This window comes from Nuphar pumila, chromosome 1 (assembly GCF_984573655.1).
Source record: "Nuphar pumila chromosome 1, dmNupPumi1.hap1.1, whole genome shotgun sequence".
Taxonomy (NCBI): Eukaryota; Viridiplantae; Streptophyta; class Magnoliopsida; order Nymphaeales; family Nymphaeaceae; genus Nuphar; species Nuphar pumila.
In genome coordinates, this window is record NC_143249.1 from 131,677,848 (window position 1) to 131,691,731 (window position 13,884).

General features: G+C 41.6%; 1 non-coding gene across 1 annotated transcript; it reads right to left on the reverse strand.

Annotated features, from left to right (window-relative positions):
- Nucleotides 1–12,200: 12,200 nt before the first annotated feature.
- On the reverse strand, nucleotides 12,201–12,303 carry LOC149849169 (small nucleolar RNA R71). Its single transcript, XR_016426533.1, has one exon. It is a non-coding gene; the product is annotated as a small nucleolar RNA R71 (small nucleolar RNA).
- Between the last annotated feature and the right edge of the window lie 1,581 nt (nucleotides 12,304–13,884).

A 13,884-nucleotide genomic window follows, 5' to 3' on the forward strand; every position in this document is an offset into this window, starting at 1 on the left:
GATTCTGCTGCTGCTGACGTGGTGCGGGAGTCTTCTGCGATTCTGCTCAGTCATGTTCAAGCAAGGAGGCCGTCTCTAAACCCTCATCGACTGTCGTAGGTGCACGCATATACACCTTCGTCCGCAAGACTGGTTTCAGATCTCGAGTGAATTTAAGAGCTCGCTCCTTTTTTGTCGTGTATAAATTCGGACAAAACCTCTCCAGGCTGCGAAAACGTGTGACGTATTCAGAGAGAGAAGAACTACCCTGTTGGAGGTCAAGAAACTCCTGCATTTTTTGGCTCCTCTTGTGAGCTGGAAAGTAAGCTGCGTAGAACGCTTCCATGAACTGGTCCAACTCTACCGGCTGGTTGTCGAATTTTATCTCCCAGGTGGTCGCCCACCACCTTTCCGCGTCCTTCTTGAGACGATATGTCCCAAAATCTACCTTCCGATCATCACCAACTTGTAACACACGAAAGATACACTCTATTTCTCTGATCTAATCTTCGGCTGCTTCTGGCGACGATTTCCCATCAAACGAGGGAGGGTTCAAGCTCATAAATTGCTTATATGGGACTGCTGTAACAGGAATCTGGGCAGGTGTTCCCTATCCCTGGGCGGCTTGCTGGAGGTGCTCGCCCATGTTCCTCATGGTCTCAGCCTGTCGACCCACAACCTCTGTAAGGTTGTTCAGAGTCTCCATAAGGTCATCACACCTGGTGCGCCACGCCATCTAAATATGCAAAAATCTAGGCGTAAGCAACCAACAAAAACACAAAGATGGGAAAATTTCCATTTTATTAATAAGAAGCTGCAACATTACGTAAGTACCTTTAATCAAGATAAGGTTGAACAGACACTACCAACAACTTGAGCACGACAAAACCAAAAAAAAATGAAACACTGACTCAGTGTTTCTAACATCGAAGCAACACATCACAAATTCATGACTTGCTAGTGTAGAAGTCTCTGTAGTCCTTCCGACTACCATAGCGCCTTGGCCTAACACGTGGAGGAGAAACAACATTCCTCAGCGGCGTGTCAGAGATCTCCTGGACTTCCTCCAGAATCGGTTGCACGTACTCCGAAGAAACAACATAGCGGTAGGACTCAGGAGAATATTGGGGAGAATCGATCGCTCCGCGCCTTTCTCCGTCCTGGCTATCCACTTCCACAACCAATGGTCCAGAGACCGAAGATACATCCTCAATGTCTTCCGCATTGCTCATCCAAAGTTCATCCCTCTGCTTCGTCTGGCATTCCTCTATGACATGCCCACGAAGACTACAGTAGGGGCACTCAGCCAATTCACGGGGACAGATCTGCCCCGCGTGATCTTCCGAACATCTAGCACATGGAGGTGCCAACATATGCACATTACGTGCCAAATATCGCACAGCTCCACTCAGGGCCTCTTCGCCTCGAGTCAGGTTTTGGAGAGCCTCCAAAATCTTGCCGTAAGTCGGGTTTGTCGACATCTATCACATAAGCAGAACCACAACACAAACTATCTAAAAAGTAGGAAATAAAGAAACGAAAAAAAGCTTAACTTATACTTACAGTGCGATGGATGATGCACGATGAAGCTCTGACCACACACTTAACTCTGCTCTGATACAAAACACTGTGGCGCCCCAAACCCCGACTTTGGAAAACTTAGAATTTTTCAGGATTTTTTTTTTTTGAAAGGTTTAAGTAGAAAACCAGCGGAAAACAAGCGTGGGAAAAACAACAAAGCCGCAAGTCTGGGCGGCTGCCACAGATAAGTGCAACAAGTGGAAACAGTGTAACTAACGATGTGTACAAGGGCGTAACTGTGAAATAAGGAGGGTAACCACCCCAACAGTTTAAAGGCTTTACAAAATGTAAGTACAAAAGTACAAAACAGGGATTATATCCCAATAAACAACCAAAACCCCAAAAAAGAGACCACCGGGTACAGGAACTGCAGGTCAAGTGTGTGGGTCCCCCGAGCCTCCACCGTGTGTCATCGCATCCGCACTATACCTGTTCGTCACCTACATCCCCATAAAACGGGGTCAGTCCTCTTGCGAGGTGGTGAAGAAACAACCACAAGCAGATATATAAATCAATTCATAGGGAAAACCGAAAGTAAGCTAACAAGTGGTAAGTGTACAGTGACAAGTACTAGTCAACTAACAAGTAACAACTGAAGGAACAGTAGAACAAGTACACAAAGCAGTAACTAACTGTAATAAGTGCCGTATAAGTAAAGTAACCAAGTAACAGCTGGAACAAGTAAAGTAACTGAAATAGAACCTACATAACAAGTAAAGTAGCAACTACAGTAAGTCAGCTATTTGGTTAGTCTTTAAGTTCTTTTGATTACTCCTTCGGGTATGCGAAGGAACCTCGCATTCTGTGAGACATGCAGCCGGCGTCTGTTATTCAAATTATAGTGTGGTAACCGGGGAAGCTACAGATCGAGTCAACCATATGCGAGCAACACATAGCTAGGAGAAAACACTCGCATAGGCAAGGATTGCAATCCATACTACTGCAGTAGTGAGGTCCTAGGAAGGTAACCTCGACCTCCCTGACTCTGAGTGACTGGAGGCCAAAGGAACGCTACAGCTCCTGTCAAAACACGTGTCGTAGTAATGACAAGTCACTCAGGGTTGTACCATCCACCCTCTCCCAAGGTGAACCATTTTGTGAATGGGGCGAAGCAGGTTTTATCTTTCTTAAGGCTCAAGTTCAAACATACCTCACAACGAGGAATCTGCCTTGTGGTTCCCGCAGGATACGCAAAACGAGGACTTGGCCTGCCCATCCATGTGCTCAGCCTCACACGGCCAATGGAGCACACTGCTTGTGAAAGCAGTCAAAACACCATATTATTTCATTTTCTGTTTAGGGTATATCACACAAGAGTCCACACAACACAAGGGCCACTACCCGAAGACTCCAACTGAGTCCATAACAAATCATATCAATATTCATACCCTATGGTGTTCAATTTTCTCTCTTTTTATAAGGTAAGTGCACGTAATGCGCTTACTGATGCCTCAACGATGTACCTCCTCCGGGTACGTACTACTCATAACTATGTCAAGACGTGCCAAGTGCAAGGTGTAAGAGTATCACAATTTCTATCCTCTACACAAATATAACAACAGAGGCATTACATGATATTAAACTGCACTGTATTACGTATTTCAGTGTTATGATTGCATTTGTCGACATTTTCATACTTCAAGGGTTTGAAATTGAATTTTAACCCATCATCCTATCTAATGGGAATAGCATTGGTTTCCCCCAAGGTGAATCGTTGCTCTTGCACGGAAGATGCAACTGCGATAGTGTTCAACTACACACCTTTCTGGTCTGTCGAATGTAAACTAAAGCATAAGGGTTTTCCTTTCGCAATACAACACACATACGTGTCGAAGGTGAATTCTGAAAATAACCCATCTAATGGGTATTACATAGGCTTTACCATGGTTCGGAGTGCCGCGCTCGCAGACCCGAGACAAACCGTTTGTCATAATGAACGCAGGATAACATTAATCGATTCGAAGTGTAACATCATCAAGAGAAATATTTGGACGGGACACAAGAGTGTCGCACGTCCATTCGGTCATACCGAAGTAGTCATTTAAATGTTATTAACCTCTATGGGTACGTATATACATATATATATATATATATACATATATTCACGTTACAAAGATACTCAAGGTTCCACATACCTATACTTATATACACGTATGTTTATACACAATCGCACTTATATATATATATATATATATATATATCGACTCGATGCAACCCAAGGTATGTGCACTTATGCCAAAACCCTAACCGAGGTGTGAAGGAGGTGTAGGCTAACTAAACCCGAAATTGGGTCTACTATGGTTCAGTTAGTAATGGAGTCATGCTGGTTTTGAAGAAAAGTGTTTAACAACCATGATAGTCGGATTCCGGAGCTGCAAGGGTGCCAACGGGAAGTTTACACACTTGCGGCCAAAAGGGGTTCCAATCTCAAACGATGGTCTGGTCTTCTGGACCCTACTGTCATACATGCCCACCGGATCTGGTCTGACCCATAATTTGGGACAAATCAATAAAGGGTTTCGGTTGGGGCTGATACAAGCCGCCGGCAAAGGTCAATGGCTATTCTAGTGAAAAGAGGCACTAAGGCTGATCAAGGGGAGGTCTGGTCCTTAGGACCAAACGACTGCTAAGACAGGGTAGGGTCTGAACTTCTCAGTTCAGACCTGAGCCCAAAGTGGCTCAGCCGGAAAGGATAGCCCGGGGTGTCCAGCACCAAGTGGCTGGCACCCGGCTCCAACATGGGTGAGCCGTGGCTAGCCCTAGGTGCCAAGAGGTTCAGGTCTGAAATCTCGGTCCAGACCTGCACCCTCAAGGTGCTAACCGAATGCCAGGGGTGCATAGCACCCTAGCGGTGCACACCCAGCCCCAGCCAAAGAGGTAAATCGGGTTGGGCCCAAACTTGCACCCAACCGGTCAAGATGGACTGTAGTGCTGGTCTGAACCCATGGTTCCGACCGGCAACAGTCCGAGACAAAGAAAACAAAAAGAAAATGAAACAACAAAACTTACCTCCGAAAGAAAGGAAAAGCTCATAGAGGGCTTATGCTGGGCGCGCGAGCTACCCGCAGGGCGTCTAGCTCCAGCTAAGGCGAAAACTTGTTGGCAAAAGGGTCTGATCTGTTGGACCAAGTCTGATGCTCTTCCCAGCAGCATGAGCAAGAGCTCACAAGGGGCGGTCGAGCAGCCAACCCAAAGGGGGTTTGGCACTGAACAACAGGGTTCCCCTGGTGGGTCAGACCACTTGGGCCCTGGTGCGCCAACCGAGTGAACCGACCCTTGAACCAAAAAGGTCAAAAATAAGGTAAATAAAAAAAAACAAAGCAAGCATTACCTTGCTCCTGAAAAGGCCAAGGTTTCACGCTCAAGCAGGGCTGGTCGCGACATGACCCAAGCCCAGATCGTTGCTGCAATACCAGTCCCAACGCGTGGGGACTTGATTGAGCCTTATCAACACAAGAAGAAACACCAGAAAAAAAATGAAAGAATGCAGAGGGCTGGAATGCACCAACCGGCATCCCAGCACTCCCAAGATCATGTCAAACGAAGTGGGTGTAGGCTGGACAAGCCCAGCTCGGACCAGCACACCCGAAGAAATTGCTATAGCTATGAACACACCGTGAAATACAGTAGGAAGGAAAAACGTAACAGCATTTTTGTTAAGAAGGAAGACAACAACAAGCATAGAAGGTGATTAAAACCGAAATGAAATCGAGAGGAAAATCCAAAAAGCAAATATTGCAAATGCATGTTGCAAAATGATAATGCAGATCCATGGTGATTCAAGATTACAACTACAAATCTTAGAGCTAATCCACCGTTTAGTCTTGCATGCAAAGATGCAAAGTCCCACCGGCTTCCTTTTCATACCAAAATCGTAACAAGTGAGGTGAATCTTCACCTTAGCTACTTGAAGAAGAGGAAAGTGATGTTGCAGCTGCACGTTAAGAGGTTCCCACGGTTGGAGGGAGTAAGCAAGTGAGAGGGAAAGAGAGGAATTTTGGGAGAGAGAGAGAGTTCTTGAAAAAAAATTGCCCAACAAGAGAGAGAGAGGGGCCCATTTTTTTTCTAAGAGTTTTATAGGTTGTACTTTTAGGTTGGATGGCTAGGATTTACCCCTCTAAGATTGAGGGCTTGGGTGCTCCACGCCCCCCCATAGTCAATGCATGTCAAGGTTTTAAACTTTTTAGAAAGACTTTCAAAAATACCATTTTGAAAAGCCATCAATGTTTTGAAAATTTTCAAAGGCTGCCCAAGGCTAGCCGCCCTTTAGGCCCAACCGGTTTTGAGTATTTAAAAACTTTTAAATTTGTTTCAAAATTGCCATGGGGTACCAGCCTCATGCTCTCCTTTTGGAAAAGACGCCCCTCATGATGGGCTTTGGGCTCCATCATGAGGTTTTTGAAAAGATAAATGGCCAATAGAGGCCCTCTTTTAAAAACCATGCAACTCTCTTGCAAAAATGCCACCCAGCTGGTCCACCCTTGACCAGCTGGTCAACCATGGCTATGGATGTCCACTGTAGGGGTCGTCCATGGGTCTTGGATCCATTAGGTGCTATGGACCAAAAACCAAAACCCGTCAATAGTGTACGTCATAAGAAAACGCTTATTTAATGAAACAAAATAATAATTTAATCCCAACAAATTATTTCATTCTCTTTATAACCTTAATTAACGTTGAATGGTTGATGCCTCTCAAGGAAATCACCACTCGTTCGTTGAAATTAAGCATTCTAAGATTCGGGTCCAAAATTAAATCAATACTTGAAATTCACATGCACTGATGAGGTTTCCTCATCGTTCGGGTCTAAATTTCGGGGTGTATCACTACCACTTTATTCCAATCTTACCCTAAAAGTTTCAGGTGTTAATTCATTCTAGATTTCCCGAAATTGCTTTATTTACATAATATTACGCGATTTACCCGGTTCTCAAAATAAGCAATTCTTCAGAAATTGCCAAAACATAGAAATTCATCGATTTCCATATAATTACACTATAATTGATGATGCATGAAATGCACATCATGTAAACAAGTTTTTCATGCGTTTTGTATCAAGTTTAAGGTTTTAAACCCATGTTTAGATGTGTTTTGATAGTAAGGGGCTATGGTTCGAATTTCAGAAAAATCGGAGTTAAAATGAGAGAGTTATGGCTATTTCAGTGTTTGGGCACGGATTTCGAGGTGGATCGGATCCATATCCGACCCAATTAGGTCAATTGGACCTTGGATCAACTCTTAGAAAGCCCAAAACCCAACCCACACACCTATCCATACTCATTTCAAAAAGTTTTTCTAAAAACCCCCCAGAAAGTGGCGCCTAGCAATATTTTATTTTTTAACACTCTTTCTGAAAAATGTCAAAACTATAAATAGTTTTTTTTCAAGAACCCTAGGCGTCTTTGGCTGTGTTTGGACGCCCCCTACAGTGACTCTACAGCAGCAGCTCCTTCCTCTCCATCTTCCCCAAGTGTTGGCCATTGAAGATCGACCTATGCTTGATTTTCAAGCATATTTTCAAGCTTTCTTTGGTTTCTTTTCCTTTCTTTCTTATTTCTTGCTGTCTTTTCACCATTTTTCTGTACTTTTGCAGGTGTAGCAGAGGTGGAGACCATTAACCTTGGGCGGGAGTGCGCAACACACCACCAAGGTGAGCCGGCCCTACCTCCATCCGGCTTTCTACACCCTCCGATCGCGAATCGGCTCACATGCCATCATCGGTGGATCTCCAACGTGTAGCAGCTGCAATAGGTGCCATTTTTGGTGAAGTACAGCATCCTTGAACTGTAGAAGACGTCTACATCCAGCCACGGTCCGCTCTTCTTCACCCCCCCGGTCGTCGGATCTTCCAAAAGGTAGGTCTTCTTCTTCCTTCTCTTCTAGATAAAACCGATTTGTCTGTGTGGTTTTTGTTTTGTTATTTTCTGTATGTTTCTTGTTTTTCTTTTTATTTCAACCTTAGAATAGCATGCGTGCACAGACCAGCACGTTAGATTAGGTTTTCTTTCATTGGTTGTGTATTCGATTTGTGTTTTTCCATCGTTTTTATCTAAAACGTGCAAATCGGCAAGAGGCTTTTCTAGTCGATTTGGGTTTTTGTTTCCAGCGTGTTATAGGTGTTTTCTTTTTAGAAAATCTCAGACACAAATTTCATTTTGATTCATCTTAGTCGTTAGGTTTGTTTGTGTGTTGTTTTTGCTTGAAAAGAAGAAAAATCGGCTAGACTTTTTCTAGCCGATTCTTGATTTCTACAAAAATATTTTTCTGTTTTGCTATTTTTGTTTTGTCCAGCTTGTGTCTTGTATTGTGTTGCTGAAAATCTCATTCGGAAATTTCATTTTAGTTTATTCTAAGTCGTGGGTTGTGCGTGTGGTTCGTTTTGATTTTATTTTTGAAAAAAGAAAAAAAAAAATCGGCTAGGGATATTCTAGCCGATCTTTATATTTTTGTTAAAAGGGGGTTTAGAGTGGTAAGTTGTGTTGCTTGCTGTGTGTTTAGTGTGTTAACAGTAGCATAAATTGGTGTTAGTCGTTCCATTGTTTTAGGATTGATTTACTTAATTGTTTTAATCATTTTTCGTTTTGGTGTTTGAGTGTATTATTGAAAATTATAAAAATCAAGTTTTCTTTAATTTTTTTATGATTTTAAGTCCAGCATAGTGATGTTATTGTTAGCCTTTGTGTAATTAGGAGTCATTTTTAATATTTTCTAACTTAGTTTTATCAAAATAGTAGTTACTTGGTTTTATTGCTTTTCGTTAGTTTATAATTTTATATATTTTTTTTATTTTTTTTTATTTTCGTGTAGTTCTTCTTCTTCCCCGAGGTGGGCGGCAGCCATTAGAGCTCTCCTTGAGCTCTTGGTCGATTTTTAGAAAGTCTTAATGGTCATTAGTTGAGTTAGGAAGGTGTCTAGGTTCAATGTATTAGGGTTTATTGTTTTGGTTGTTTTTAGGGTTGCATTTAGGTAAGTTTTGGAATTAGGTTAGCATTAACTCCTAGGAAATCGATTTTCCATTTAAGTTCTTTTGTTCCCTAGGTATAATTAAGTCTATTAGTTTAGAAAGTAGCATCCATTGAAGTTGGCGATTTTTGGAGAAGGGAGGTAATTAAAGTAATTGAAAATTGGAAAGCTTTTGGAAAAAGGATATTCTTCAAAAATCGTGTGAGGCATTTAAGGAAAATTTGAATTTTGAATGTGTATTAAAGAAGGAGTTACACCTTAACTTTGGAAAGTGTTTTGCAATTAAACCAAAATTCCAATCTAGGTTACACGATTTCCATAGAGCATTAAAAGCATTTTAATTCCATCTTGAAAAGCAAAAATCGTGGATTCTAGATTGCCCTTTTCAGATTTCCAAAAAGGCATTAAAGGCAATTAAGGAGTGTAACTCCCTCTTTAAATGGGGCGATTTTTGAGAATTCAAAGCATTTCAAAGTTTGAACATTGGTAATTATTACATTCCTTTTTCAACCTCCTCCATTAAAATCGTGAACTTTGGATTAATTGTAGCTTAATTAGGAGGTTACTACTTTAATCTAGACCTAACCTAGTCAAACCGAGCCTAGGTCGAGTCAACCCCTAGTCTACACCCCCTTTGAGCCTAGTCAAAACCTAGCCTAGCCCAAGTCAAAGCCTAAACCGCATTTAGGTCGAGTCTAAGACCAAAGCCCAACCTTAGTCAAGCTTAGTGGAGTCAACCCTAACCTAAGCTAGGTCAACCTAGTCTACCTAACCTATCTAAGTCAAACCTAGTTGATTCCACTTAGTTCAAGCCTACCTAAACCGAGTTCATCCTAGTCTTGCTAGACCTAAATCCAAAACCCAACCTTGGTCAAACCTAGTCAAAGACCTAACTCGGGTAAAAACTTAGTCTAAACCTAGTGAGTCAAACCGAGCTTACCTTAGCCCATTCGAGCCTCGTCGAACCTAAGTTGAGTCCAACTTAGTTGAGTCTAAGTCAACCCGAATCTAGTTGACTAAGTTTATCCTAAACCAAGTTCAAACCCTAGCCTAGCCTAAGTCCAAGTCAAGACCAATCCGAGATCGAGTCAACCTTAGCCAAACCCAACCCAACCTTAACTAAGGTCAAACCGAGTCCACCTAAGTCAACCGAACCTAGTTGATTAAGGTAACTCAAAACCGAATCCAATTAGTGAGTCAACCTTAGCTCGAACCTATCTCTTTCAACCTAGTCAAATCGAGCCTACCTAATCCCATCCGAGTGCATCCAAACCCAAACTGAACCTACTCAAGTCGAAACCGATCCTAGTCGAGTCAACCAAGTGAAACCTAACCTTAGCCTTCGTTCTTTAGTTAAGTAAGTCATTTCTTATTATTTCTTTTGATTTCTATATTAATTAGTTTATTTATCTAATTTAGTTTTAGTGTAGAAGTGTGTGTACGTATAGCGTATTTATTTAGTATGTATGAAATGTGTTTCATTGTGGTTTGAATGATAGTTAGATATTAGTTAACTTAGTAGTTAGATTGTATTTTATTATTGAGCATAGTTGCATTTCCATTGTTAGTTAACTTCGTTCTAGTCATAAACTGCTTGTAGTGTTTTGTTCGTCGTGCATTTAGTGTTTTCCTAATATTCATCTGCATATACACTGTTATACAGTGTCATTTAGATTGCATTAGGTGTAGATTACATTTGATAGGGGGTAAATAGGTTCATAAAGTGAATAGTGCACTCAAATAAAAACCAGATTTTTGCCCTGTCGCAACAGAATTATTTTCTGAGCAAAAATTCTGTGTTTTCCAAATTTTTTTTTTCTATTCACTTTATTAACGTGTTATTTAACTGCAGACCAAATTTCAGTTCATTCGGAGTTGATTTGGTCTGATTTTTAAGCGTTTTGTGAAAACCGCTTTTTCTGGATTTTAAATTACAGGACTGACGATATCCTGATTTTTCCCAGATTTGAAACGCTTATATCTGGAGTTCTAGATACTGTTTTTCAATTCTGTAAAAACTGTCAATTTGTTTAATCTGTCAGTTGCAGAACAGAACAAATTTTGGGAAAATCGGACCTCGTTTGCCCTGTCAAACAGTGGTTTTCCGATAACCTGTCAGATTGCTAGTTTACACTAGTTAGGGGCAGTTTCGTAATTTTATTAATTTCGGCATTTTAGGTTTGTTTTCAGTAGTTTCTGTATTTTAGAAGTTGCATAATCATCATACAGCATTAGTAGAAGTAATTTGGTTAATTTTAGAATTAATTTAGTATTTTATTTAATTTTTGTTTGATAAGTAGCATTTGTTTATTATTTTCGTAGAATTAGATATAGTTTTAGTTGTTGTTTGCATAATTAAAATAGAAAACTAACTTTGTACTTTTCTGCATTTTTAGGTTGAAAAGCATATTTAGTTTCCAGGGTTATTATACAAGTGAGAAGATTCTCTAAATGGCGAAAAGACAGAAATATCCTTGGTGTGGAGCAGAAGACTGAATGCTTGTTTAGTGTTCTTTTAGTGCTTAATTGTAGTTGTATTCACTTTATAATTGTAGATTGCCATTTGATATTAATAAATTAAATTTTCTAGAATTGTAGTTATTAATTCCTGTTCCCTGAGGATCGACCCGTACTTACCACTTTGTGGAAAGTCGGTTTTTATATTTTTGGTTGACGATTTTCCAAAGTTTTATTGAAAATAATTGTTTTAAAAAAGAGCATTCCAAAATATCAACCAAATTTTGGCGCCGTTGCCGGGGAACGGCGAATTAATTACTTTATTTCTTAGAGTTTAATTTATTATTATTTTGTTTTAGTTAGTTAATTAGTTGTTTTCTTTTTAGTTAGTAGGATTAGTAAGTGAATATAGGATTAACATAGTTAGTAAATATAGGATTCACATATTGTTCTTTTTAGGATTCACTTAATTATCATTCTGTAAGGAGCGATTAGACAGGTGGGTTTTAGAAAAACATAGTTTGTGATTTCCTGTATTTATTTGTTTTAGCATTTTAGAATAGTTTACTTTGTTATTTAATTATTTAGTATAGAATTCTGACATAGCTATATAGCATATTTGTTTGTTTTTAGTTACTGTTATTTGCTTATTTACATTTTAGTATCTGTGCTAGTTTAATTTTTTTTAGTTAGGTCGTTTGCTTACATCTGGTCTTAGTACCAGTGTATGCAGGGTCGACGAGGTCTAGGAACCCCATTACACCCATTTGTTGACAACCCAGAGAGAATTTTACATTCTCATCGAAGTTCGGCAACAATGGCTGACATGGATCCTCCACCTCCACCCCCAGTTCTTTCACGCCCTCTGCGGGAATACTTCATCCCCACAGACTATGTTCAGGCATCCTGCATTCGGAGACCCGATGTAGGAGCGCCACATTATGAGATTAAGGCCAGCATTATTCAAATGCTTCCATCCTTTTATGGCCTTAGTCATGAGGATCCCTACCGACACTTAGATGAATTCCTCGAAATCTGTTCTACTGTTAAGATACAGAATTTCGATGATGATGCGTTGAGGTTGACTCTATTCCCTTTTTCATTGAAGGACAAAGCCAAGTATTGGCTAAAGTCCTTAGATTCTGTAGAAATAGAGTCCTGGGATCAGTTGCAACAGGAGTTTCTTCGGAAATACTTTTCCATTGGTCGCACGAACCAATATCGTAGAGCCATCACTAGCTTTTCAGAGCTAGATGGTGAGCGCTTTCATGAGACCTGGGAGAGAATGAAGGATCTCCTCAGGAAATGCCCCCATCATCAGGTGCCGAAATGGCAACTGGTGCAGAGTTTCTATGATGGATTGTCTGACAAGAATCGTCAGATGATCGACTCTTCATGCGGTGGGACATTCATGCTGAAGAGCGAGGACGAAGCATGGAGGCTATTTGATACATTGGCCGAGAATTCACTCCACCATGCTACGAGCTCTCATTCTGATAGAGCCACACCCAGCATTCAGAAGAAAGCTGGCGTTCTTGAGATTGGTCCATCTACTGCACTACAGTGTAAAGTAGACATGATTGCTCAGAAGCTGGACCAGCTTCTCTCAGGACCATCCACTACACAGCAGGTCTGTACTCTTTGTGCCAGTCCGGCACACGAGATCACTGAGTGCCCTTCAGCAGCTCAGTACCCTGAATTTGTTCAAGAACAAGTTCAGGCAGCTCAGGGTTACGTCAGACCGCCAAATAACCCATTTTCATCGACATATAATCCGGGTTGGCGTAACCATCCCAATTTTTCATGGAAGAATCCACAGTCTTCTATACAGATGCCTTCTTCCTCTCAGCCAGTTCAGCAGCCATCTTTTACTCAGCCATTTCAAAGACCGAACTATGCTCAGTCTTCTTCTTCTTCAGTTCCTTCCCCGATTCAGCAGGAGTCTGCCCCGCAGACATCTTTTGAGGAGAGACTTCTCCAGGCATTCCAAGAGGTGAAAACCTCTAATCAGAACGCCTTCGAGAAGTGTAGCCAGATTTTGAGCTCACATACGCAGTCCATTGCGAAGTTAGAGTCGCAAATGGGACAGTTAGCTGAGGCTATTAGTAGGAGACCCGAGGGTACATTGCCGAGTCAGGCTGTCATGAACCCGAAGGGTAAGGACCAGATGACTGGAGGCCTATTTCATACTGAGACACAGCAGCAGGCTAAATCAGTTATGGCCTTGAGGAGTGGACGTGAGTATCACGTTGAGAGTAGAGAGAAGATAGAGGAGCCAGAGACCATTGTTTCACCTACGTCGGCTCAATCATCATCCCCATCCCCATCATCACCTTCATCATCTTTATCCTCAGAGAAGAAGAAGGATAGGAGTGAGCCTTCTCGCAAAGAGGAGGAGCCAACAGAGTATATTCCCCCACCACCCTATCCCAAAGCATTAGAGTCTCCTGGTTATAGAGGGAAGCAAGGTGCGAAGATCCAGGACATGCTTGATATCTTCAAGCATGTGCAGATCAACCTACCTTTGCTCGATGCTATTCAGCAGGTGCCGGCTTATGCCAAATTCCTGAAGGAGCTATGTACGCAAAAGAGGAAATCCAGAGAGCGAGTTCCTAACAGGGTCCATCTGACTGAGCAGGTGAGTTCAGTACTTCAGCATCAGACACCACCCAAGCTCAAGGACCCTGGAGCACCTATCATTGCTTGTACTATAGGGAACATCCGGATAGAACGCGCATTGCTCGATCTTGGAGCAAGCGTGAACATTCTGCCCGGATATTTCTTTGATTCTTTCGGGTTAGGGGAGATGAGATCGACTCCGATTACACTTCAACTGACAGATCGTTCCGTCAAGGTACCGAGAGGTGTCTTGGAGGACGTGCTAGTTAAAGTGGATGACTTTTA